Source organism: Coregonus clupeaformis, chromosome 9 (genome assembly GCF_020615455.1).
Source record: "Coregonus clupeaformis isolate EN_2021a chromosome 9, ASM2061545v1, whole genome shotgun sequence".
Taxonomy (NCBI): domain Eukaryota; kingdom Metazoa; phylum Chordata; class Actinopteri; order Salmoniformes; family Salmonidae; genus Coregonus; species Coregonus clupeaformis.
Window position 1 is genome coordinate 929,435 of NC_059200.1, and position 27,782 is coordinate 957,216.

Consider the following 27,782-nt stretch of genomic DNA (forward strand, 5'->3'; position numbering starts at 1 on the left):
ACCATATTACACCACTATCTAAATCCTCTACAGTATAACATTACCATATTACACCACTATCTAAATCCTCTAGAGTATAACATTACCATATTACACCACTATCTAAATCCACTACAGTATAATATTACCATATTACACCACTATCTAAATCCTCTAGAGTATAACATTACCATATTACACCACTATCTAAATCCTCTACAGTATAACATTACCATATTACACCACTATCTAAATCCTCTAGAGTATAACATTACCATATTACACCACTATCTAAATCCTCTACAGTATAACATTACCATATTACACCACTATCTAAATCCTCTAGAGTATAACATTACCATATTACACCACTATCTAAATCCTCTACAGTATAACATTACCATATTACACCACTATCTAAATCCTCTAGAGTATAACATTACCATATTACACCACTATTCAAATCCTCTACAGTATAACATTACCATATTACACCACTATCTAAATCCTCTACAGTATAACATTACCATATTACACCACTATCTAAATCCTCTAGAGTATAACATTACCATATTACACCACTATCTAAATCCTCTACAGTATAACATTACCATATTACACCACTATCTAAATCCTCTAGAGGATAACATTACCATATTACACCACTATCTAAATCCTCTACAGTATAACATTACCATATTACACCACTATCTAAATCCTCCACAGTATAGCATTACCATATTACACCACTATCTAAATCCTCTAGAGGATAACATTACCATATTACACCACTATCTAAATCCTCTACAGTATAACATGACCATATTACACCACTATCTAAATCCTCTACAGTATAGCATTACCATATTACACCACTATCTAAATCCTCTAGAGGATAACATTACCATATTACACCACTATCTAAATCCTCTACAGTATAACATGACCATATTACACCACTATCTAAATCCTCTACAGTATAACATTACCATATTACACCACTATCTAAATCCTCTACAGTATAGCATTACCATATTACACCACTATCTAAATCCTCTAGAGGATAACATTACCATATTACACCACTATCTAAATCCTCTACAGTATAACATGACCATATTACACCACTATCTAAATCCTCTACAGTATAACATTACCATATTACACCACTATTTAAATCCTCTAGAGTATAACATTACCATATTACACCACTATCTAAATCCTCTACAGTATAACATTACCATATTACACCACTATCTAAATCCTCTACAGTATAACATTACCATATTACACCACTATCTAAATCCACTACAGTATAACATTACCATATTACACCACTATCTAAATCATCTAGAGCACAACACAACAATATTACACCACTATCTAAATCCTCTAGAGCAGGGGTTAAACCCGGATTAAACCCGTTTGCGGGCCTGATCCGGCCCGCGGGCCGTACGTTTGACACCCCTGCTCTAGAGTATAACATTACCATATTACACCACTATCTAAATCCTCTACAGTATAACATGACCATATTACACCACTATCTAAATCCTCTACAGTATAACATTACCATATTACACCACTATCTAAATCCTCTACAGTATAGCATTACCATATTACACCACTATCTAAATCCTCTAGAGGATAACATTACCATATTACACCACTATCTAAATCCTCTACAGTATAACATGACCATATTACACCACTATCTAAATCCTCTACAGTATAACATTACCATATTACACCACTATTTAAATCCTCTAGAGTATAACATTACCATATTACACCACTATCTAAATCCTCTACAGTATAACATTACCATATTACACCACTATCTAAATCCTCTACAGTATAACATTACCATATTACACCACTATCTAAATCCACTACAGTATAACATTACCATATTACACCACTATCTAAATCATCTAGAGCACAACACAACAATATTACACCACTATCTAAATCCTCTAGAGCAGGGGTTAAACCCGGATTAAACCCGTTTGCGGGCCTGATCCGGCCCGCGGGCCGTACGTTTGACACCCCTGCTCTAGAGTATAACATTACCATATTACACCACTATCTAAATCCACTACAGTATAACATTACCATATTACACCACTATCTAAATCCACTACAGTATAACATTACCATATTACACCACTATCTAAATCCACTACAGTATAACATTACCATATTACACCACTATCTAAATCCACTACAGTATAACATTACCATATTACACCACTATCTAAATCCTCTAGAGTATAACATTACCATATTACACCACTATCTAAATCCTCTACAGTATAACATTACCATATTACACCACTATCTAAATCCTCTAGAGTATAACATTACCATATTACACCACTATCTAAATCCTCTACAGTATAACATTACCATATTACACCACTATCTAAATCCTCTAGAGTATAACATTACCATATTACACCACTATCTAAATCCTCTACAGTATAACATTACCATATTACACCACTATCTAAATCCTCTAGAGTATAACATTACCATATTACACCACTATCTAAATCCTCTACAGTATAACATTACCATATTACACCACTATCTAAATCCTCTACAGTATAATATTACCATATTACACCACTATCTAAATCCTCTACAGTATAACATTACCATATTACACCACTATCTAAATCCTCTAGAGTATAACATTACCATATTACACCACTATCTAAATCCTCTACAGTATAACATTACCATATTACACCACTATCTAAATCCTCTAGAGTATAACATTACCATATTACACCACTATCTAAATCCACTACAGTATAATATTACCATATTACACCACTATCTAAATCCTCTAGAGTATAGCATTACCATATTACACCACTATCTAAATCCTCTACAGTATAACATTACCATATTACACCACTATCTAAATCCTCTAGAGTATAACATTACCATATTACACCACTATCTAAATCCTCTAGAGTATAACATTACCATATTACACCACTATCTAAATCCTCTAGTCTAGAGCATCACACAACAATATTACACCACTATCTAAATCTTCTAGAGTATAACATTATAATTCAACATTTTCCACCACCACCTCAGGATATAGCAGATGGTATAGCTGATAGTAAAATGAGTCATGTGAACGCTTGAGAGCGAGGTGGTGCTTTGGAAAGGTTTACACATTTGAAACACTGTCTGTCACATAGGGCCATCAATTTGAATTAACAGGACCAATCTCAACTCACTCCCATCCTCTTCCCAGCGGTGTGGAGTAGGGAGTCGCACACTCATGCTCGCACACACACACACACACACACACACACACACACACACACACACACACACACACACACACACACACACACACACACACACACACACACACACACACACACACACACACACACACACACACACACACACACACACACACACACACACACACTACACACTACACACTACACAGTGGTCGGGAATCGGTCACATACCCACACCAGTCTGAGACAGGGCTGAGAGAAGGATGACCCCCCCCACACACACACACACAGCGTAGAATGAGAACTGTCTGGATGAATACTGTAGGCTGAGTGAGAAGTGTCTGGGATGAATACTGTAGGCTGAGTGAGAACTGTCTGGATGAATACTGTAGGCTGAGTGGGAAGTGTCTGGGATGAATACTGTAGGCTGAGTGAAAAGTGTCTGGGATGAATACTGTAGGCTGAGTGAGAGGTGTCTGGGATGAATACTGTAGGCTGAGTGAGAGGTGTCTGGGATGAATACTGTAGGCTGAGTGAGAGGTGTCTGGGATGAATACTGTAGGCTGAGTGAGAGGTGTCTGGGATGAATACTGTAGGCTGAGTGAGAAGTGTCTGGGATGAATACTGTAGGCTGAGTGAGAGGTGTCTGGGATGAATACTGTAGGCTGAGTGAGAGGTGTCTGGGATGAATACTGTAGGCTGAGTGAGAGGTGTCTGGGATGAATACTGTAGGCTGAGTGAGAGGTGTCTGGGATGAATACTGTAGGCTGAGTGAGAAGTGTCTGGAATGAATACTGTAGGCTGAGTGAGAAGTGTCTGGAATGAATACTGTAGGCTGAGTGAGAAGGGAGACAGGATGACGTCTCTATCTGGTTCATTTTTTATAGATGTTTCAGATGTAGATGTGTTAAATCAGGTACTACATCATTGTATGTTCCATTCTGCCTCAGTCCTGTAAATATGCTGCTATGTACCTCAGTAATAAGGTCCACAATGTTTCATGTACATCGCTATGTACCTCAGTAATAAGGTCCACAATGCTTCATGTACATCGCTATGTACCTCATGCGTTTTTCTGGATTTTCTTGTTGTTATTCTGTCTCTCACTGTTCAAATAAACCTACCATTAAAATGATAGACTGATCATGTCTTTGTCAGTGGGCAAACGTACCAAATCAGCAGGGGATCAAATCCTTTTTTCCCTCACTGTACATCTTTATATCCCAGTATCTATGCTTTAAAGCATGAGGTTTAACAGAGTTACATGTGTGCTGGTATAAATGTTTACTATCTGTAACCTCCCGAGTGGCGCAGTGGTCTAAGGCTGTTCCACTAGAGATCCTGGTTCGAATCCAGGCTCTGTCGTAGCCGGCCGCGACCGGGAGACCCATGGGGCGGCGCACAATTGGCCCATGGTAAGGGAGGGAATGGCCGGCAGGGATGTAGCTCAGTTGGTAGAGCATGGCGTCCGCAACGCCAGGGTTGTGGGTTCGATTCCCACGTTGGAACTGTAAGTCGCTCTGGATAAGAGCGTCTGCTAAATGACTAAAATGTATGTGTGGTATTTCATGTGTTTTGAATGTTAATTGACCAGATATGTGTAAGGGTTTCCCATTGGTCAGTTGCATTATGGGTAGTGCTATTTAAGCTCTGTCCTTTCATGGTTTGTAAAATAGAGACAGGGTTAGATCGGTTTGTCAGGCATGATGCTGTGTTTTCAGGCATGATGCTGGGTTTTTAAGGCATGATGCTGTTTTTGTCAGGCATGATGCTGTGTTTTCAGGCATGATGCTGGGTTTTTAAGGCATGATGCTGTTTTTGTCAGGCATGATGCTGGGTTTTCAGGCATGATGCTGGGTTTTTAAGGCATGATGCTGTTTTTGTTAGGCAGGATGCTGGGTTTTTAAGGCATGATGCTGGGTTTGTCAGGCATGATGCTGGGTTTTTCAGGCATGATGCTGGGTTTTTCAGGCATGATGCTGGGTTTTCAGGCATGATGCTGGGTTTGTCAGGCATGATGCTGGGTTTTCAGGCATGATGCTGGGTTTTCAGGCATGATGCTGGGTTTTTCAGCATGATGCTGGGTTTTCAGGCATGATGCTGGGTTTGTCAGGCATGATGCTGGGTTTTTCAGGCATGATGCTGGGTTTTTCAGGCATGATGCTGGGTTTTTCAGGCATGATGCTGGGTTTGTCAGGCATGATGCTGTTCTTTTTTTTGTAAACAATTGTACACTTCGCCGGCTCTTTATTCTCCACTAAATAGAAAGCCTCCCTCTGGACAAGAACAATCAGTTCTGCATTGTTTCCCCCTCACTGTCAAACCCTACCGCTGGGTCTTTCTCAGAGTCGCTCACTGTAAAACCCTACCGCTGGGTCTTTCTCAGAGTCGCTCACTGTAAAACCCTACCGCTGGGTCTTTCTCAGAGTCGCTCACTGGAAAACCCTTCCACTGGGTCTTTCTCAGAGTCGCTCACTGGAAAACCCTACCGCTGGGTCTGTCTCAGAGTCGCTCACTGTAAAACCCTACCGCTGGGTCTTTCTCAGAGTCGCTCACTGGAAAACCCTACCGCTGGGTCTTTCTCACTGTCGCTCACTGGAAAACCCTACCGCTGGGTCTTTCTCACAGTTGTTCAGTGAGAAGAAAAAAACAGACGGTATTTTAGTTTTTCAAGAGTGTGAAAATTCAAAAACAGTAGCAGCCTGAAGTTATGACGTCTGAGATAACCCAAATAACATCCAAGAGATTGGATTGTAGTGTCACGACTTCCGCCGAGGCTGCCTCCCCTCCTTGTTCGGGCAGGTTTCGGCGTTCGTCATCACCGGCTTACTAGCTACTGCCAATCCCATTCTCATCACTACACTTGTCATGTCTTGTCTTGCGAGCTCACGGAAGAGGGCTCCGGGCAGCCGAGCGGAAATGGAGGAAAACTAGACTCCCTGCGGACATGTCATCTTTTCACTCCCTCCTCTCTACATTCTCTTCCTCTGTTTCCGCTGCTAAAGCCACTTTCTACCACTCTAAATTTCAAGCCTCTGCCTCTAACCCTAGGAAGCTCTTTGCCACCTTCTCCTCCCTGCTGAATCCTCCTCCTCCTCCCCCTCCCTCCTCCCTCTCTGTGGATGACTTCGTCAACCATTTTGAAAAGAAGGTTGACGACATCCGATCCTCATTTATTAAGTCAAATGACACCTCTGATCCTGCTCACACTGCCCTACCCTATGCTTTGACTTCTTTCTCCCCTCTCTCTCCAGATGAAATCTTGCAACTTTTGACGGCCGGCCGCCCAACAACCTGCCCGCTTGACCCTATCCCCTCCTCTCTTTTCCAGACCATTTCCGGAGAGCTTCTCCCTTACCTCGCCTCGCTAACTCATCCTTGACCGCTGGCAATGTCCCTTCCGTCTTCAAGAGAGCGAGAGTTGCACCCCTCCTCAAAAAACCTACACTCGATCCCTCCGATGTCAACAACTACAGACCAGTATCCCTTCTTTCTTTTCTCTCCAAAACTCTTGAGCGTGCCGTCTCTAGCCAACTCTCCTGCTATCTCTCTCAGAATGACCTTCTTGATCTAAACCAGTCAGGTTTCAAGACTGGTCATTCAACTGAGACTGCTCTTCTCGGTGTCACGGAGGCTCTCCGCACTGCTAAAGCTAACTCTCTCTCCTCTGCTCTTATCCTTCTAGACCTATCCGCTGCCTTTGATACTGTGAACCATCAGATCCTCCTCTCCACCCTCTCTGAGTTGGGAATCTCCGGCACTGCTCACTCTTGGATAGTGTCCTACCTGACAGGTTGCTCCTACCAGGTGACGTGGCGAGAATCTGTCTCCGCACCACGTGCTCTCACCACTGGTGTCCCCCAGGGCTCAGTTCTAGGCCCTCTCCTATTCTCTCTATACACCAATTCACTTGGCTCTGTCATATCCTAACATGGTCTCTCCTATCATTGCTACGCAGACGACACACAATTAATTTTCTCCTTTCCCCCTTCTGATAACCAGGTGGCGAATCGCATCTCTGCATGTCTGGCAGACATATCAGTGTGGATGTCGGATCACCACCTCAAGCTGAACCTCGGCAAGACAGAGCTGCTCTTCCTCCCTGGGAAGGACTGCCCGCTCCATGATCTCGCCATCACGGTTGACAACTCCATTGTGTCCTCCTCCCAGAGTGCAAAGAGCCTTGGCGTGACCCTGGACAACACCCTTTCGTTCTCTGCTAACATCAAAGCGGTGACCCGATCCTGCAGGTTCATGCTCTACAACATTCGCAGAGTACGACCCTACCTTACACAGAACGCGGCACAGGTCTTAATCCAGGCACTTGTCATCTCCTATCTGGATTACTGCAACTCGCTGTTGGCAGGGCTCCCTGCCTGTGCCTTTAAACCCCTACAACTTATCCAGAACGCCGCAGCCCGTCTGGTGTTCGACCTTTCCAAGTTCTCTCATGTCACCCCGCTCCTCCGCACACTCCATTGGCTTCCAGTTGAGGCTCGCATCTACTACAAGACCATGGTGCTTGCCTACAGAGCTGTGAGGGGAACGGCACCTCCTTACCTTCAGGCTCTGATCAGACCCTACACCCAAACGAGGGCACTACGTTCATCCACCTCTGGCCTGCTAGCTCCCCTACCTCTACAGAAGCACAGTTCCCGCTCAGCCCAGTCAAAGCTATTTGCTGCTCTGGCACCCCAATGGTGGAACAAGCTCCCCCACGACGCCAGGACAGCGGAGTCACTGACCACCTTCCGGAGACACTTGAAACCCTACCTCTTTAAGGAATACCTGGAATAGTATAACAGTAATCCTTCTACCCCCCCACCCCCCTCCCCCACCCCCCCATAAAAAATAATAAAAAAAGTGGTCGTCCCACTTGCTATCATAAGTTGAATGCACCAATTTGTAAGTCGCTCTGGATAAGAGCATCTGCTAAATTATGTAAATGTTAATGTAAATATGGTAAAACTATTTGTTTTCACATTTAAAAAAAACAAAGATACATTGAACACCTAATAATCAAATCATAGTCAAATCAAAGCAGGTGAGCTGGTTCGACTCTTTTTTGGCATTTTCTGGTGTTTTGTGGTGGAAAACTGAGCGGGTCAAGCATAACACGTCAACCCTGTTACCCATAGATAGACACTCCCTGTTGCACACAACAAGCTTCCATTCCCCCATGTCACAAGGGGTTTTATGGCTGATTTAAGATGAAATCGTCAACCCTGTTACGGTCACCCCTGTTATGGTCACCCCTGATGCCGTCACCCCTGTAACTTTATTTGGCACTTACTATATTCATGTTTTTATTTAACCTCTTGAGATTGGAAACATTTTTTTATTAAGTTGAATTAAGTTATGACATAATGTTAAAATGAGGTGTAATCTCTTTTTTTTTTTTTTTACCAAGTTACACTCCTCAAAAGGCACCAAATTGGTGGAACGACTGAGTTAACGTCACAGGTTCTAAAGATCCTGCATGGTGAAAGAATGGGAAATAAACTGAAAGGAAAAACAAGATTGATATTGAGATATATATATATATATATGTAAACGTTTTGAGGTTTTGGGGTTTAGGGGAGAAAGTTATGAAGAGGGAATTTAGTAAAATAAGAACTTTCAGAATATATATTTTTGTTGCCAAAAGAGTCCCAAATCTTTAAGGAGGGTTTGCCCCAGTTCTGTGGCTGGATTTGTGGTCTGATCAAAGCGTGTCATGAAAGAAGCATTAACAGGGTTTCGTTGATATGATGGCCAGTTTCACTGCCAGACCCTGAATCCTGATACAATCCACTGGTAAACTAAACACAGTTAACACACAGAATCATAGACACACTGTACTGTTCCAGAAATATAAGAGAGAGATACAGGGAGAGAGAGAGAGAGAGAGAGAGAGAGAGAGAGAGAGAGAGAGAGAGAGAGAGAGAACAGAGACACAGAGAGGGACAAAGAAGAGAGAGAGAGAGAGAGAGAGAGAGAGAGAGAGAGAGAGAGAGAGACATACACAGAGAGACACAAAGAGAGACAAAGAGAGACAGAAGAGAGAGAGAGAGAGAGAGAGAGAGAGAGAGAGAGAGAGAGAGAGAGAGACAGAGACACAGAGAGGGACAAAGAGAGAGAGAGAGAGAGAGAGAGAGAGAGAGAGAGAGAGAGAGAGAGAGAGAGAGAGAGAGAGAGAGAGAGAGAGAGAGAGAGAGAGAGAGAACGAGAGAGACAGAGAGAGAGAGAGAGAGAGAGAGAGAGGGAGAGAGAGAGAGAGACAGAGAGAGAGAGACAGACAGAGAGAGAGAGAGAGAGAGAGAGAGAGAGAGAGAGAGAGAGAGAGAGAGAGAGAGAGAGAGAGAGAGAGAGAGAGAGAGAGAGAGAGAGAGAGAGAGAGAGAGAGAGAGAGAGAGAGAGAGAGAGAGAGAGAGAGAGACAGAGACAGAGACAAAGACAGAGACAGGGACAGAGACAGAGACAGAGACAGAGAGAGAGAGAGAGAGACAGAGAGAGAGAGAGAGAGAGAGAGAGAGAGAGAATCAGGGGAAGAGTATCAGATGAGAAGAAACAGTCAGCTCTACATCTGTCACTCCTCCTCTTATTAATCCTTTATTCATTTAGATCCCTCTCTTCATGAAGGTCAACATTCATTCCTTTATGAGATGAAAGTCTTAATACGTCCTTACCTTCTCTAATCTGTTCATTGTCTCCGGTGTTGAACACTAGAGTGTCAGAGAGACAACACTAAGGTTGAGTCCCAAATGGCACCCTATTCCCTATATACAGCACTACCACAGGGCCCTGGTCAAAAGTAGTGCACTGTGCAGGGAATAGGGTGCCATTTGGGACTCAGACCTCTCCTCTTCAACCATAAAAGCATTACTCCTGTAATCTCTTTCTATTGTCTGTCAGGCGGCTGCTGCCATGCTACCTCGGAGTGGTGAGACAAAGAGGCTTTAAGCTAGAATCCTTTTCAACGTTAAGGTGTTGAAACTGCTAATCCTCTATAAAGCAGTGCATATGTGCTAAACTGACGGCGATAACTGACCACGGAAAGACCACGGTAACACCACGGCAAGACCACGGCAAGACCATGGAAAGACAACGGCAAGACCACGGCAAGACCACGGTAACACCACGGAAAGACCACGGCAAGACCACGGTAAGACCACGGTAACACCACGGTAAGACCACGGAAAGATCTCGGTAAGACCACGGAAAGACCACGGCAAGACCACGGTAACACCACGGTAAGACCACGGAAAGATCACGGTAAGACCACGGTAAGACCACGGCAAGACCACGGTAACACCACGGTAAGACCACGGTAAGACTACGGTAAGACCACGGAAAGATCATGGTAAGACCACGGTAAGACCACCGTAAGACCACGGTAAGACCACGGTAACACCAACGTAACACCAAGGTAAGACCAAGGTAAGACCACGGTAACATCAAGGTAAGACCACCGTAAGACCACCGTAAGACCACCAGTAAGATGGCTAAGTCCACTTCACCCTGGTAACTGACTGAATACTCATCATGCTTGTAATACTCTCTGGGCCCGTATGCATAAAGGAATAGTAATGCTGATCCAGGATCAGGTCCCCCCCTGTCTATTCATTATGATCTAGGATCAGGTCCCCCCGTCTATCATTATGATCTAGGATCAGGTCCCTCCCTGTCTATTCATTATGATCTAGGATCAGGTCCCCCCGTCTATTCATTATGATCTAGGATCAGGTTCCTCCCTGTCTATTCATTATGATCTAGGATCAGGTCCCCCCGTCTATCATTATGATCTAGGATCAGGTCCCTCCCTGTCTATTCATTATGATCTAGGATCAGGTCCCCCCTGTCTATTCATTATGATCTAGGATCAGGTCCCCCCCTGTCTATTCATTATGATCTAGGATCAGGTCCCTCCCTGTCTATTCATTATGATCTAGGATCAGGTCCCTCCCTGTCTATTCATTATGATCTAGGATCAGGTCCCTCCCTGTCTATTCATTATGATCTAGGATCAGGTCCCCCCGTCTATTCATTATGATCTAGGATCAGGTCCCCCCCTGTCTATTCATTATGATCTAGGATCAGGTTCCCCCCCCCCCCTCTATTCATTATGATCCAGGATCAGGTCCCCCCTGTCTATTCATTATGATCTAGGATCAGGTCCCTCCCTGTCTATTCATTATGATCTAGGATCAGGTCCCCCCTGTCTATTCATTATGATCTAGGATCAGGTCCCCCCCTGTCTATTCATTATGATCTAGGATCAGGTCCCTCCCTGTCTATTCATTATGATCTAGGATCAGGTCCCCCCCTGTCTATTCATTATGATCTAGGATCAGGTCCCTCCCTGTCTATTCATTATGATCTAGGATCAGGTCCCTCCCTGTCTATTCATTATGATCTAGGATCAGGTCCCCCCGTCTATTCATTATGATCTAGGATAAGGTCCCGCCCTGTCTATTCATTATGATCTAGGATCAGGTTCCCCCACCCCCTCTATTCATTATGATCTAGGATCAGGTCCCCCCCTGTCTATTCATTATGATCAAAGATCAGGTCCCTCCCTGTCTATTCATTATGATCTAGGATCAGGTCCCCCCTGTCTATTCATTATGATCTAGGATCAGGTCCCTCCCTGTCTATTCATTATGATCTAGGATCAGGTCCCCCCCTGTCTATTCATTATGATCTAGGATCAGGTCCCCCCCTGTCTATTCATTATGATCTAGGATCAGGTCCCCCCTGTCTATTCATTATGATCTAGGATCAGGTCCCCCTGTCTATTCATTATGATCTAGGATCAGGTCCCCCCTGTCTATTCATTATGATCTAGGATCAGGTCCCCCCTGTCTATTCATTATGATCTAGGATCAGGTCCCCCCCTGTCTATTCATTATGATCTAGGATCAGGTCCCCCCCTGTCTATTCATTATGATCTAGGATCAGGTCCCCCCCTGTCTATTCATTATGATCTAGGATCAGGACTCCTACTCTGAGAAGCTTTATTATACAGAGCTTTATTGTACAGAGCTTTATTATACAGAGCTTTATTATAGAGCTTTATTATAGAGCTTTATTATACAGAGCTTTATTATAAGGAGCTTTATTATACAGAGCTTTATTATACGGAGCTTTATTATAGAGCTTTATTATAGAGCTTTATTATACAGAGCTTTATTATAGAGCTTTATTATAGAGCTTTATTATACAGAACTTTATTATAGAGCTTTATTATAGAGCTTTATTATACGGAGCTTTATTATACAGAGCTTTATTATACGGAGCTTTATTATACAGAGCTTTATTATACGGAGCTATATTATAGAGCTTTATTATAGAGCTTTATTATACAGAGCTTTATTATAGAGCTTTATTATAGATCTTTATTATACAGAGCTTTATTATAGAGAGCTTTATTATACAGAGCTTTATTATAGAGCTTTATTATAGAGCTTTATTATACTGAGCTTTATTATACAGAGCTTTATTATACAGAGCTTTATTATAGAGCTTTATTATAGAGCTTTATTATACAGAGCTTTATTATACAGAGCTTTATTATACGGAGCTTTATTATAGAGAGCTTTATTATTGAGCTTTATTATATGGAGCTTTATTATACAGAGCTTTATTATAGAGCTTTATTATAGAGCTTTATTATACAGAGCTTTATTATACAGAGCTTTATTATACAGAGCTTTATTATACAGAGCTTTATCATAAAGCTTTATTATAGAGCTTTATTATACGGAGCTTTATTATAAAGCTTTATTATAGAGCTTTATTTTACGGAGCTTTATTATACAGAGCTTTATTATACAGAGCTTTATTATAAAGCTTTATTATAGAACTTTATTATACGGAGCTTTATTATACAGAGCTTTATTATACAGAGCTTTATTATAGAGCTTTATTATAGAGCTTTATTATAGAGCTTTATTATAGAGCTTTATTATACAGAGCTTTATTATACAGAGCTTTATTATACAGAGCTTTATTATAGAGCTTTATTATACAGAGCTTTATTATACAGAGCTTTATTATACAGAGCTTTATTATAGAGCTTTATTATACAGAGCTTTATTGTACAGAGCTTTATTATAGAGCTTTATTGTACAGAGCTTTATTATAAAGAGCTTTATTATACAGAGCTTTATTATACAGAGCTTTATTATACAGAGCTTTATTATAGAGCTTTATTATAGAGCTTTATTGTACAGAGCTTTATTATACAGAGCTTTATTATAGAGCTTTATTATACAGAGCTTTATTATAGAGCTTTATTATACAGAGCTTTATTATAGAGCTTTATTATACAGAGCTATATTATACAGAGCTTTATTATACAGAGCTTTATTATACAGAGCTTTATTATACGGAGCTATATTATAAAGCTTTATTATAGAGCTTTATTTTACGGAGCTTTATTATACAGAGCTTTATTATACAGAGCTTTATTATAAAGCTTTATTATAGAACTTTATTATACGGAGCTTTATTATACAGAGCTTTATTATACAGAGCTTTATTATAGAGCTTTATTATAGAGCTTTATTATAGAGCTTTATTATACAGAGCTTTATTATACAGAGCTTTATTATACAGAGCTTTATTATAGAGCTTTATTATACAGAGCTTTATTATACAGAGCTTTATTATACAGAGCTTTATTATAGAGTTTTATTATACAGAGCTTTATTATACAGAGCTTTATTATAGAGCTTTATTGTACAGAGCTTTATTATAAAGAGCTTTATTATACAGAGCTTTATTATAAAGAGATTTATTATACAGAGCTTTATTATAGAGCTTTATTATAGAGCTTTATTATACAGAGCTTTATTATACAGAGCTTTATTATAGAGCTTTATTATACAGAGCTTTATTATAGAGCTTTATTATACAGAGCTTTATTCTAGAGCTTTATTATACAGAGCTTTATTATACAGAGCTTTATTATACAGAGCTTTATTATACAGAGCTTTATTATAGAGCTTTATTATACAGAGCTTTATTATACAGTGCTTTATTATACAGAGCTTTTTATAGAGCTTTTTTATACAGATTTTTATTATAAAGAGCTTTATTATACAGAGCTTTATTATACAGAGCTTTATTATACAGAGCTTTATTATACAGAGCTTTATTATACAGAGCTTTATTATAGAGCTTTATTATACAGAGCTTTATTATAGAGCTTTATTATACAGAGCTTTGTTATACGGAGCTTTATTATACAGAGCTTTATTATAGAGCTTTATTATAGAGCTTTATTATACAGAGCTTTATTATACAGAGCTTTATTATACAGAGCTTTATTATACAGAGCTTTATTATACAGAGCTTTATTATACAGAGCTTTATTATAGAGCTTTATTATAGAGCTTTATTATACAGCACTTTATTATACAGAGCTTTATTATACAGAGCTTTATTATAGAGCTTTATTATACAGAGCTTTATTATAGAGCTTTATTATACAGAGCTTTATTATAGAGCTTTATTATACAGAGCTTTATTATACAGAGCTTTATTATAGAGCTTTATTATACAGAGCTTTGTTATACGGAGCTTTATTATACAGAGCTTTATTATAGAGCTTTATTATACAGAGCTTTATTATAGAGCTTTATTATACAGAGCTTTGTTATACGGAGCTTTGTTATTACGGAGCTTTGTTATACGGAGCTTTATTATACAGAGCTTTATTATAGAACTTTATTATACAGAGCTTTATTATACAGAGCTTTATTATAGAGCTTTATTATACAGAGCTTTATTATACAGAGCTTTATTATACAGAGCTTTATTATAGAGCTTTATTATACAGAGCTTTATTATACAGAGCTTTATTATAGAGCTTTATTATACAGAGCTTTATTATACAGAGCTTTATTATACAGAGCTTTATTATACATAGCTTTATTATAGAGCTTTATTATAAAGGTTTATTATAGAGCTTTATTATACAGAGCTTTATTATAGAGCTTTATTATAGAGCTTTATTATACAGAGCTTTATTATAAAGCTTTATTATAGAGCTTTATTATACAGAGCTTTATTATAGAGCTTTATTATACAGAGCTTTATTATACAGAGCTTTATTATACAGAGCTTTATTATACAGAGCTTTATTATACAGAGCTTTATTATAGAGCTTTATTATACAGAGCTTTATTATACAGAGCTATATTTTACAGAGCTTTTTATAGAGCTTTTTTATACAGATTTTTATTATAAAGAGCTTTATTATACAGAGCTTTATTATACAGAGCTTTATTATACAGAGCTTTATTATACAGAGCTTTATTATACAGAGCTTTATTATACAGAGCTTTATTATAGAGCTTTATTATACAGAGCTTTATTATAGAGCTTTATTATACAGAGCTTTGTTATACGGAGCTTTATTATACAGAGCTTTATTATAGAGCTTTATTATAGAGCTTTATTATACAGAGCTTTATTATACAGAGCTTTATTATACAGAGCTTTATTATACAGAGCTTTATTATACAGAGCTTTATTATACAGAGCTTTATTATAGAGCTTTATTATAGAGCTTTATTATAGAGCTTTATTATACAGAGCTTTATTATACAGAGCTTTATTATAGAGCTTTATTATACAGAGCTTTATTATAGAGCTTTATTATACAGAGCTTTATTATAGAGCTTTATTATACAGAGCTTTATTATACAGAGCTTTATTATAGAGCTTTATTATACAGAGCTTTGTTATACGGAGCTTTATTATACAGAGCTTTATTATAGAGCTTTATTATACAGAGCTTTATTATAGAGCTTTATTATACAGAGCTTTGTTATACGGAGCTTTGTTATTACGGAGCTTTGTTATACGGTGCTTTATTATACAGAGCTTTATTATAGAACTTTATTATACAGAGCTTTATTATACAGAGCTTTATTATAGAGCTTTATTATACAGAGCTTTATTATACAGAGCTTTATTATACAGAGCTTTATTATAGAGCTTTATTATACAGAGCTTTATTATACAGAGCTTTATTATAGAGCTTTATTAAACAGAGCTTTATTATACAGAGCTTTATTATACAGAGCTTTATTATACATAGCTTTATTATAGAGCTTTATTATAAAGCTTTATTATAGAGCTTTATTATACAGAGCTTTATTATAGAGCTTTATTATAGAGCTTTATTATACAGAGCTTTATTATAAAGCTTTATTATAGAGCTTTATTATACAGAGCTTTATTATAGAGCTTTATTATACAGAGCTTTATTATACAGAGCTTTATTATACAGAGCTTTATTATACAGAGCTTTATTATACAGAGCTTTATTATACATAGCTTTATTATAGAGCTTTATTATACAGAGCTTTATTATAAAGCTTTATTATAGAGCTTTATTATAGAGCTTTATTATAGAGCTTTATTAAACAGAGCTTTATTATAAAGCTTTATTATAGAGCTTTATTATACAGAGCTTTATTATAGAGCTTTATTATAGAGCGTTATTATACAGAGCTTTATTATAAAGCTTTATTATAGAGCTTTATTATACAGAGCTTTATAATAGAGCTTTATTATAGAGCTTTATTATAAAGAGCTTTATTATAGAGAGCTTTATTATACAGAGCTATATTATACAGAGCTTTATTATAGAGCTTTATTATAGAGCTTTATTATAATGAGCTTTATTATACAGAGCTTTATTATAGAGCTTTATTATACAGAGCTTTATTATAGAGCTTTATTATACAGAGCTTTATTATAGAGCTTTATTATAGAGCTTTATTATACAGAGCTTTATTATAGAGCTTTATTATACAGAGCTTTATTATACAGAGCTATATTATAGAGCTTTATTATACGGAGCTTTATTATACGGAGCTTTATTATACAGAGCTTTATTATAGAGCTTTATTATACAGAGCTTTGTTATACGGAGCTTTATTATACAGAGCTTTGATATACGGAGCTTTGTTATACAGAGCTTTATTTACAGAGCTTTATTATACAGAGCTTTATTATACAGAGCTTTATTATAGAGCTTTATTATAGAGCTTTATTATACAGCGCTTTATTATACAGAGCTTTATTATACAGAGCTTTATTATAGAGCTTTATTATAGAGCTTTATTATACAGAGCTTTATTATACAGAGCTTTATTATACAGAGCTTTATTATACAGAGCTTTATTATAGAGCTTTATTATACAGAGCTTTATTATAGAGCTTTATTATACAGAGCTTTATTATACAGAGGTTTATTATAGAGCTTTATTATACAGAGCTTTGTTATACGGAGCTTTATTATACAGAGCTTTATTATAGAGCTTTATTATACAGAGCTTTATTATAGAGCTTTATTATACAGAGCTTTATTATACAGAGCTTTATTATAGAGCTTTATTATACAGAGCTTTGTTATACGGAGCTTTGTTATTACGGAGCTTTGTTATACGGAGCTTTATTATACAGAGCTTTATTATAGAGCTTTATTATACAGAGCTTTATTATACAGAGCTTTATTATAGAGCTTTATTATACAGAGCTTTATTATACAGAGCTTTATTATACAGAGCTTTATTATAGAGCTTTATTATACAGAGCTTTATTATACAGAGCTTTATTATAGAGCTTTATTATACAGAGCTTTATTATACAGAGCTTTATTATACAGAGCTTTATTATACAGAGCTTTATTATACAGAGCTTTATTATACAGAGCTTTATTATAGAGCTTTATTATAGAGCTTTATTATACAGCGCTTTATTATACAGAGCTTTATTATACAGAGCTTTATTATAGAGCTTTATTATACAGAGCTTTATTATAGAGCTTTATTATACAGAGCTTTATTATAGAGCTTTATTATACAGAGCTTTATTATACAGAGCTTTATTATAGAGCTTTATTATACAGAGCTTTGTTATACGGAGCTTTATTATACAGAGCTTTATTATACAGCGCTTTATTATACAGAGCTTTATTATACAGAGCTTTATTATACAGAGCTTTATTATACAGAGCTTTATTATACAGAGCTTTATTATACAGAGCTTTATTATAGAGCTTTATTATACAGAGCTTTGTTATACGGAGCTTTATTATACAGAGCTTTATTATAGAGCTTTATTATAGAGCTTTATTATACAGAGCTTTATTATACAGAGCTTTATTATACAGAGCTTTATTATACAGAGCTTTATTATACAGAGCTTTATTATACAGAGCTTTATTATAGAGCTTTATTATAGAGCTTTATTATACAGCGCTTTATTATACAGAGCTTTATTATACAGAGCTTTATTATAGAGCTTTATTATACAGAGCTTTATTATAGAGCTTTATTATACAGAGCTTTATTATAGAGCTTTATTATACAGAGCTTTATTATACAGAGCTTTATTATAGAGCTTTATTATACAGAGCTTTGTTATACGGAGCTTTATTATACAGAGCTTTATTATAGAGCTTTATTATACAGAGCTTTATTATAGAGCTTTATTATACAGAGCTTTGTTATACGGAGCTTTGTTATTACGGAGCTTTGTTATACGGAGCTTTATTATACAGAGCTTTATTATAGAACTTTATTATACAGAGCTTTATTATACAGAGCTTTATTATAGAGCTTTATTATACAGAGCTTTATTATACAGAGCTTTATTATACAGAGCTTTATTATAGAGCTTTATTATACAGAGCTTTATTATAGAGCTTTATTATACAGAGCTTTATTATACATAGCTTTATTATACAGAGCTTTATTATACAGAGCTTTATTATACATAGCTTTATTATAGAGCTTTATTATAAAGCTTTATTATAGAGCTTTATTATACAGAGCTTTATTATAGAGCTTTATTATAGAGCTTTATTATACAGAGCTTTATTATAAAGCTTTATTATAGAGCTTTATTATACAGAGCTTTATTATAGAGCTTTATTATACAGAGCTTTATTATACAGAGCTTTATTATACAGAGCTTTATTATACAGAGCTTTATTATACAGAGCTTTATTATAGAGCTTTATTATACAGAGCTTTATTATACAGAGCTTTATTATACAGAGCTTTTTATAGAGCTTTTTTATACAGATTTTTATTATAAAGAGCTTTATTATACAGAGCTTTATTATACAGAGCTTTATTATACAGAGCTTTATTATACAGAGCTTTATTATACAGATTTTTATTATACAGAGCTTTATTATAGAGCTTTATTATACAGAGCTTTATTATAGAGCTTTATTATACAGAGCTTTGTTATATGGAGCTTTATTATACAGAGCTTTATTATAGAGCTTTATTATAGAGCTTTATTATACAGAGCTTTATTATACAGAGCTTTATTATACAGAGCTTTATTATACAGAGCTTTATTATACAGAGCTTTATTATACAGAGCTTTATTATAGAGCTTTATTATAGAGCTTTATTATACAGCGCTTTATTATACAGAGCTTTATTATACAGAGCTTTATTATAGAGCTTTATTATACAGAGCTTTATTATAGAGCTTTATTATACAGAGCTTTATTATAGAGCTTTATTATACAGAGCTTTATTATACAGAGCTTTATTATAGAGCTTTATTATACAGAGCTTTGTTATACGGAGCTTTATTATACAGAGCTTTATTATAGAGCTTTATTATACAGAGCTTTATTATAGAGCTTTATTATACAGAGCTTTGTTATACGGAGCTTTGTTATTACGGAGCTTTGTTATACGGAGCTTTATTATACAGAGCTTTATTATACAGAGCTTTATTATACAGATTTTTATTATACAGAGCTTTATTATAGAGCTTTATTATACAGAGCTTTATTATAGAGCTTTATTATACAGAGCTTTGTTATATGGAGCTTTATTATACAGAGCTTTATTATAGAGCTTTATTATAGAGCTTTATTATACAGAGCTTTATTATACAGAGCTTTATTATACAGAGCTTTATTATACAGAGCTTTATTATACAGAGCTTTATTATACAGAGCTTTATTATAGAGCTTTATTATAGAGCTTTATTATACAGCGCTTTATTATACAGAGCTTTATTATACAGATTTTTATTATACAGAGCTTTATTATAGAGCTTTATTATACAGAGCTTTATTATAGAGCTTTATTATACAGAGCTTTGTTATATGGAGCTTTATTATACAGAGCTTTATTATAGAGCTTTATTATAGAGCTTTTATTATACAGAGCTTTATTATACAGAGCTTTATTATACAGAGCTTTATTATACAGAGCTTTATTATACAGAGCTTTATTATACAGAGCTTTATTATAGAGCTTTATTATAGAGCTTTATTATACAGCGCTTTATTATACAGAGCTTTATTATACAGAGCTTTATTATAGAGCTTTATTATACAGAGCTTTATTATAGAGCTTTATTATACAGAGCTTTATTATAGAGCTTTATTATACAGAGCTTTATTATACAGAGCTTTATTATAGAGCTTTATTATACAGAGCTTTGTTATACGGAGCTTTATTATACAGAGCTTTATTATAGAGCTTTATTATACAGAGCTTTATTATAGAGCTTTATTATACAGAGCTTTGTTATACGGAGCTTTGTTATTACGGAGCTTTGTTATACGGAGCTTTATTATACAGAGCTTTATTATAGAACTTTATTATACAGAGCTTTATTATACAGAGCTTTATTATAGAGCTTTATTATACAGAGCTTTATTATACAGAGCTTTATTATACAGAGCTTTATTATAGAGCTTTATTATACAGAGCTTTATTATACAGAGCTTTATTATAGAGCTTTATTATACAGAGCTTTATTATACAGAGCTTTATTATACATAGCTTTATTATAGAGCTTTATTATAAAGCTTTATTACAGAGCTTTATTATACAGAGCTTTATTATAGAGCTTTATTATAGAGCTTTATTATACAGAGCTTTATTATAAAGCTTTATTATAGAGCTTTATTATACAGAGCTTTATTATAGAGCTTTATTATACAGAGCTTTATTATACAGAGCTTTATTATACAGAGCTTTATTATACAGAGCTTTATTATACAGAGCTTTATTATACATAGCTTTATTATAGAGCTTTATTATACAGAGCTTTATTATAAAGCTTTATTATAGAGCTTTATTATAGAGCTTTATTATAGAGCTTTATTAAACAGAGCTTTATTTTAAAGCTTTATTATAGAGCTTTATTATACAGAGCTTTATTATTGAGCTTTATTATAGAGCGTTATTATACAGAGCTTTATTATAAAGCTTTATTATAGAGCTTTATTATACAGAGCTTTATTATAGAGCTTTATTATAGAGCTTTATTATACAGAGCTTTATTATAGAGAGCTTTATTATACAGAGCTACAGTGGGGAAAAAAAGTATTTAGTCAGCCACCAATTGTGCAAGTTCTCCCACTTAAAAAGATGAGAGAGGCCTGTAATTTTCATCATAGGTACACGTCAACTATGACAGACAAAATAAGAAAATAAAATCCAGAAAATCATATTGTAGGATTTTTTATGAATTTATTTGCAAATTATGGTGGAAAATAAGTATTTGGTCAATAACAAAAGTTTCTCAATACTTTGTTATATACCATTTGTTGGCAATGACACAGGTCAAACGTTTTCTGTAAGTCTTCACAAGGTTTTCACACACTGTTGCTGGTATTTTGGCCCATTCCTCCATGCAGATCTCCTCTAGAGCAGTGATGTTTTGGGGCTGTCGCTGGGCAACACGGACTTTCAACTCCATCCAAAGATTTTCTATGGGGTTGAGATCTGGAGACTGGCTAGGCCACTCCAGGACCTTGAAATGCTTCTTACGAAGCCACTCCTTCGTTGCCCGGGCGGTGTGTTTGGGATCATTGTCATGCTGAAAGACCCAGCCACGTTTCATCTTCAATGCCCTTGCTGATGGAAGGAGGTTTTCACTCAAAATCTCACGATACATGGCCCCATTCATTCTTTCCTTTACACGGATCAGTCGTCCTGGTCCCTTTGCAGAAAAACAGCCCCAAAGCATGATGTTTCCACCCCCATGCTTCACAGTAGGTATGGTGTTCTTTGGATGCAACTCAGCATTCTTTGTCCTCCAAACACGACGAGTTGAGTTTTTACCAAAAAGTTATATTTTGGTTTCATCTGACCATATGACATTCTCCCAATCCTCTTCTGGATCATCCAAATGCACTCTAGCAAACTTCAGACGGGCCTGGACATGTACTGGCTTAAGCAGGGGGACACGTCTGGCACTGCAGGATTTGAGTCCCTGGCGGCGTAGTGTGTTACTGATGGTAGGCTTTGTTACTTTGGTCCCAGCTCTCTGCAGGTCATTCACTAGGTCCCCCCGTGTGGTTCTGGGATTTTTGCTCACCGTTCTTGTGATCATTTTGACCCCACAGGGTGAGATCTTGCGTGGAGCCCCAGATCGAGGGGAGATTATCAGTGGTCTTGTATGTCTTCCATTTCCTAATAATTGCTCCCACAGTTGATTTCTTCAAACCAAACTGCTTACCCATTGCAGATTCAGTCTTCCCAGCCTGGTGCAGGTCTACAATTTTGTTTCTGGTGTCCTCTTTGGACTTGGCCATAGTGGAGTTTGGAGTGTGACTGTTTTGAGGTTGTGGACAGGTGTCTTTTATACTGATAACAAGTTCAAACAGGTGCCATTAATACAGGTAACGAGTGGAGGACAGAGGAGCCTCTTAAAGAAGAAGTTACAGGTCTGTGAGAGCCAGGAATCTTGCTTGTTTGTAGGTGACCAAATAATTATTTTCCACCATAATTTGCAAATAAATTCATTAAAAATCCTACAATGTGATTTTCTGGATTTTTTTCTCTCAATTTGTCTGTCATAGTTGACGTGTACCTATGATGAAAATTACAGGCCTCTCTCATCTTTTTAAGTGGGAGAACTTGCACAATTGGTGGCTGACTAAATACTTTTTTTCCCCACTGTATATTATACAGAGCTTTATTATAGAGCTTTATTATAGAGCTTTATTATAATGAGCTTTATTATACAGAGCTTTATTATAGAGCTTTATTATACAGAGCTTTATTATAGAGCTTTATTATACAGAGCTTTATTATAGAGCTTTATTATAGAGCTTTATTATACAGAGCTTTATTATAGAGCTTTATTATACAGAGCTTTATTATACAGAGCTTTATTATAGAGCTTTATTATACAGAGCTTTGTTATACGGAGCTTTATTATACAGAGCTTTATTATAGAGCTTTATTATACAGAGCTTTGTTATACGGAGCTTTATTATACAGAGCTTTGATATACGGAGCTTTGTTATACGGAGCTTTATTTACAGAGCTTTATTATACAGAGCTTTATTATACAGAGCTTTATTATAGAGCTTTATTATAGAGCTTTATTATACAGCGCTTTATTATACAGAGCTTTATTATACAGAGCTTTATTATAGAGCTTTATTATAGAGCTTTATTATACAGAGCTTTATTATACAGAGCTTTATTATACAGAGCTTTATTATACAGAGCTTTATTATACAGAGCTTTATTATAGAACTTTATTATACAGAGCTTTATTATAGAGCTTTATTATACAGAGCTTTATTATACAGAGCTTTATTATAGAGCTTTATTATACAGAGCTTTGTTATACGGAGCTTTATTATACAGAGCTTTATTATAGAGCTTTATTATACAGAGCTTTATTATAGAGCTTTATTATACAGAGCTTTATTATACAGAGCTTTATTATAGAGCTTTATTATACAGAGCTTTGTTATACGGAGCTTTGTTATTACGGAGCTTTGTTATACGGAGCTTTATTATACAGAGCTTTATTATAGAGCTTTATTATACAGAGCTTTATTATACAGAGCTTTATTATAGAGCTTTATTATACAGAGCTTTATTATACAGAGCTTTATTATACAGAGCTTTATTATAGAGCTTTATTATACAGAGCTTTATTATACAGAGCTTTATTATAGAGCTTTATTATACAGAGCTTTATTATACAGAGCTTTATTATACAGAGCTTTATTATACAGAGCTTTATTATACAGAGCTTTATTATACAGAGCTTTATTATAGAGCTTTATTATAGAGCTTTATTATACAGCGCTTTATTATACAGAGCTTTATTATACAGAGCTTTATTATAGAGCTTTATTATACAGAGCTTTATTATAGAGCTTTATTATACAGAGCTTTATTATACAGAGCTTTATTATACAGAGCTTTATTATAGAGCTTTATTATACAGAGCTTTATTATAGAGCTTTATTATACAGAGCTTTGTTATACGGAGCTTTATTATACAGAGCTTTATTATAGAGCTTTATTATACAGAGCTTTATTATAGAGCTTTATTATACAGAGCTTTGTTATACGGAGCTTTGTTATTACGGAGCTTTGTTATACGGAGCTTTATTATACAGAGCTTTATTATAGAACTTTATTATACAGAGCTTTATTATACAGAGCTTTATTATAGAGCTTTATTATACAGAGCTTTATTATACAGAGCTTTATTATACAGAGCTTTATTATAGATCTTTATTATACAGAGCTTTATTATACAGAGCTTTATTATAGAGCTTTATTATACAGAGCTTTATTATACAGAGCTTTATTATAGAGCTTTATTATACAGAGCTTTATTATACAGAGCTTTATTATACAGAGCTTTATTATACAGAGCTTTATTATACAGAGCTTTATTATACATAGCTTTATTATAGAGCTTTATTATACAGAGCTTTATTATAAAGCTTTATTATAGAGCTTTATTATAGAGCTTTATTATAGAGCTTTATTAAACAGAGCTTTATTATAAAGCTTTATTATAGAGCTTTATTATACAGAGCTTTATTATAGAGCTTTATTATAGAGCGTTATTATACAGAGCTTTATTATAAAGCTTTATTATAGAGCTTTATTATACAGAGCTTTATAATAGAGCTTTATTATAGAGCTTTATTATAAAGAGCTTTATTATAGAGAGCTTTATTATACAGAGCTATATTATACAGAGCTTTATTATAGAGCTTTATTATAGAGCTTTATTATAATGAGCTTTATTATACAGAGCTTTATTATAGAGCTTTATTATACAGAGCTTTATTATAGAGCTTTATTATACAGAGCTTTATTATAGAGCTTTATTATAGAGCTTTATTATACAGAGCTTTATTATAGAGCTTTATTATACAGAGCTTTATTATACAGAGCTATATTATAGAGCTTTATTATACGGAGCTTTATTATACGGAGCTTTATTATACAGAGCTTTATTATAGAGCTTTATTATACAGAGCTTTGTTATACGGAGCTTTATTATACAGAGCTTTGATATACGGAGCTTTGTTATACAGAGCTTTATTTACAGAGCTTTATTATACAGAGCTTTATTATACAGAGCTTTATTATAGAGCTTTATTATAGAGCTTTATTATACAGCGCTTTATTATACAGAGCTTTATTATACAGAGCTTTATTATAGAGCTTTATTATAGAGCTTTATTATACAGAGCTTTATTATACAGAGCTTTATTATACAGAGCTTTATTATACAGAGCTTTATTATAGAGCTTTATTATACAGAGCTTTATTATAGAGCTTTATTATACAGAGCTTTATTATACAGAGGTTTATTATAGAGCTTTATTATACAGAGCTTTGTTATACGGAGCTTTATTATACAGAGCTTTATTATAGAGCTTTATTATACAGAGCTTTATTATAGAGCTTTATTATACAGAGCTTTATTATACAGAGCTTTATTATAGAGCTTTATTATACAGAGCTTTGTTATACGGAGCTTTGTTATTACGGAGCTTTGTTATACGGAGCTTTATTATACAGAGCTTTATTATAGAGCTTTATTATACAGAGCTTTATTATACAGAGCTTTATTATAGAGCTTTATTATACAGAGCTTTATTATACAGAGCTTTATTATACAGAGCTTTATTATAGAGCTTTATTATACAGAGCTTTATTATACAGAGCTTTATTATAGAGCTTTATTATACAGAGCTTTATTATACAGAGCTTTATTATACAGAGCTTTATTATACAGAGCTTTATTATACAGAGCTTTATTATACAGAGCTTTATTATAGAGCTTTATTATAGAGCTTTATTATACAGCGCTTTATTATACAGAGCTTTATTATACAGAGCTTTATTATAGAGCTTTATTATACAGAGCTTTATTATAGAGCTTTATTATACAGAGCTTTATTATAGAGCTTTATTATACAGAGCTTTATTATACAGAGCTTTATTATAGAGCTTTATTATACAGAGCTTTGTTATACGGAGCTTTATTATACAGAGCTTTATTATACAGCGCTTTATTATACAGAGCTTTATTATACAGAGCTTTATTATACAGAGCTTTATTATACAGAGCTTTATTATACAGAGCTTTATTATACAGAGCTTTATTATAGAGCTTTATTATACAGAGCTTTGTTATACGGAGCTTTATTATACAGAGCTTTATTATAGAGCTTTATTATAGAGCTTTATTATACAGAGCTTTATTATACAGAGCTTTATTATACAGAGCTTTATTATACAGAGCTTTATTATACAGAGCTTTATTATACAGAGCTTTATTATAGAGCTTTATTATAGAGCTTTATTATACAGCGCTTTATTATACAGAGCTTTATTATACAGAGCTTTATTATAGAGCTTTATTATACAGAGCTTTATTATAGAGCTTTATTATACAGAGCTTTATTATAGAGCTTTATTATACAGAGCTTTATTATACAGAGCTTTATTATAGAGCTTTATTATACAGAGCTTTGTTATACGGAGCTTTATTATACAGAGCTTTATTATAGAGCTTTATTATACAGAGCTTTATTATAGAGCTTTATTATACAGAGCTTTGTTATACGGAGCTTTGTTATTACGGAGCTTTGTTATACGGAGCTTTATTATACAGAGCTTTATTATAGAACTTTATTATACAGAGCTTTATTATACAGAGCTTTATTATAGAGCTTTATTATACAGAGCTTTATTATACAGAGCTTTATTATACAGAGCTTTATTATAGAGCTTTATTATACAGAGCTTTATTATAGAGCTTTATTATACAGAGCTTTATTATACATAGCTTTATTATACAGAGCTTTATTATACAGAGCTTTATTATACATAGCTTTATTATAGAGCTTTATTATAAAGCTTTATTATAGAGCTTTATTATACAGAGCTTTATTATAGAGCTTTATTATAGAGCTTTATTATACAGAGCTTTATTATAAAGCTTTATTATAGAGCTTTATTATACAGAGCTTTATTATAGAGCTTTATTATACAGAGCTTTATTATACAGAGCTTTATTATACAGAGCTTTATTATACAGAGCTTTATTATACAGAGCTTTATTATACAGAGCTTTATTATAGAGCTTTATTATACAGAGCTTTATTATACAGAGCTTTATTATACAGAGCTTTTTATAGAGCTTTTTTATACAGATTTTTATTATAAAGAGCTTTATTATACAGAGCTTTATTATACAGAG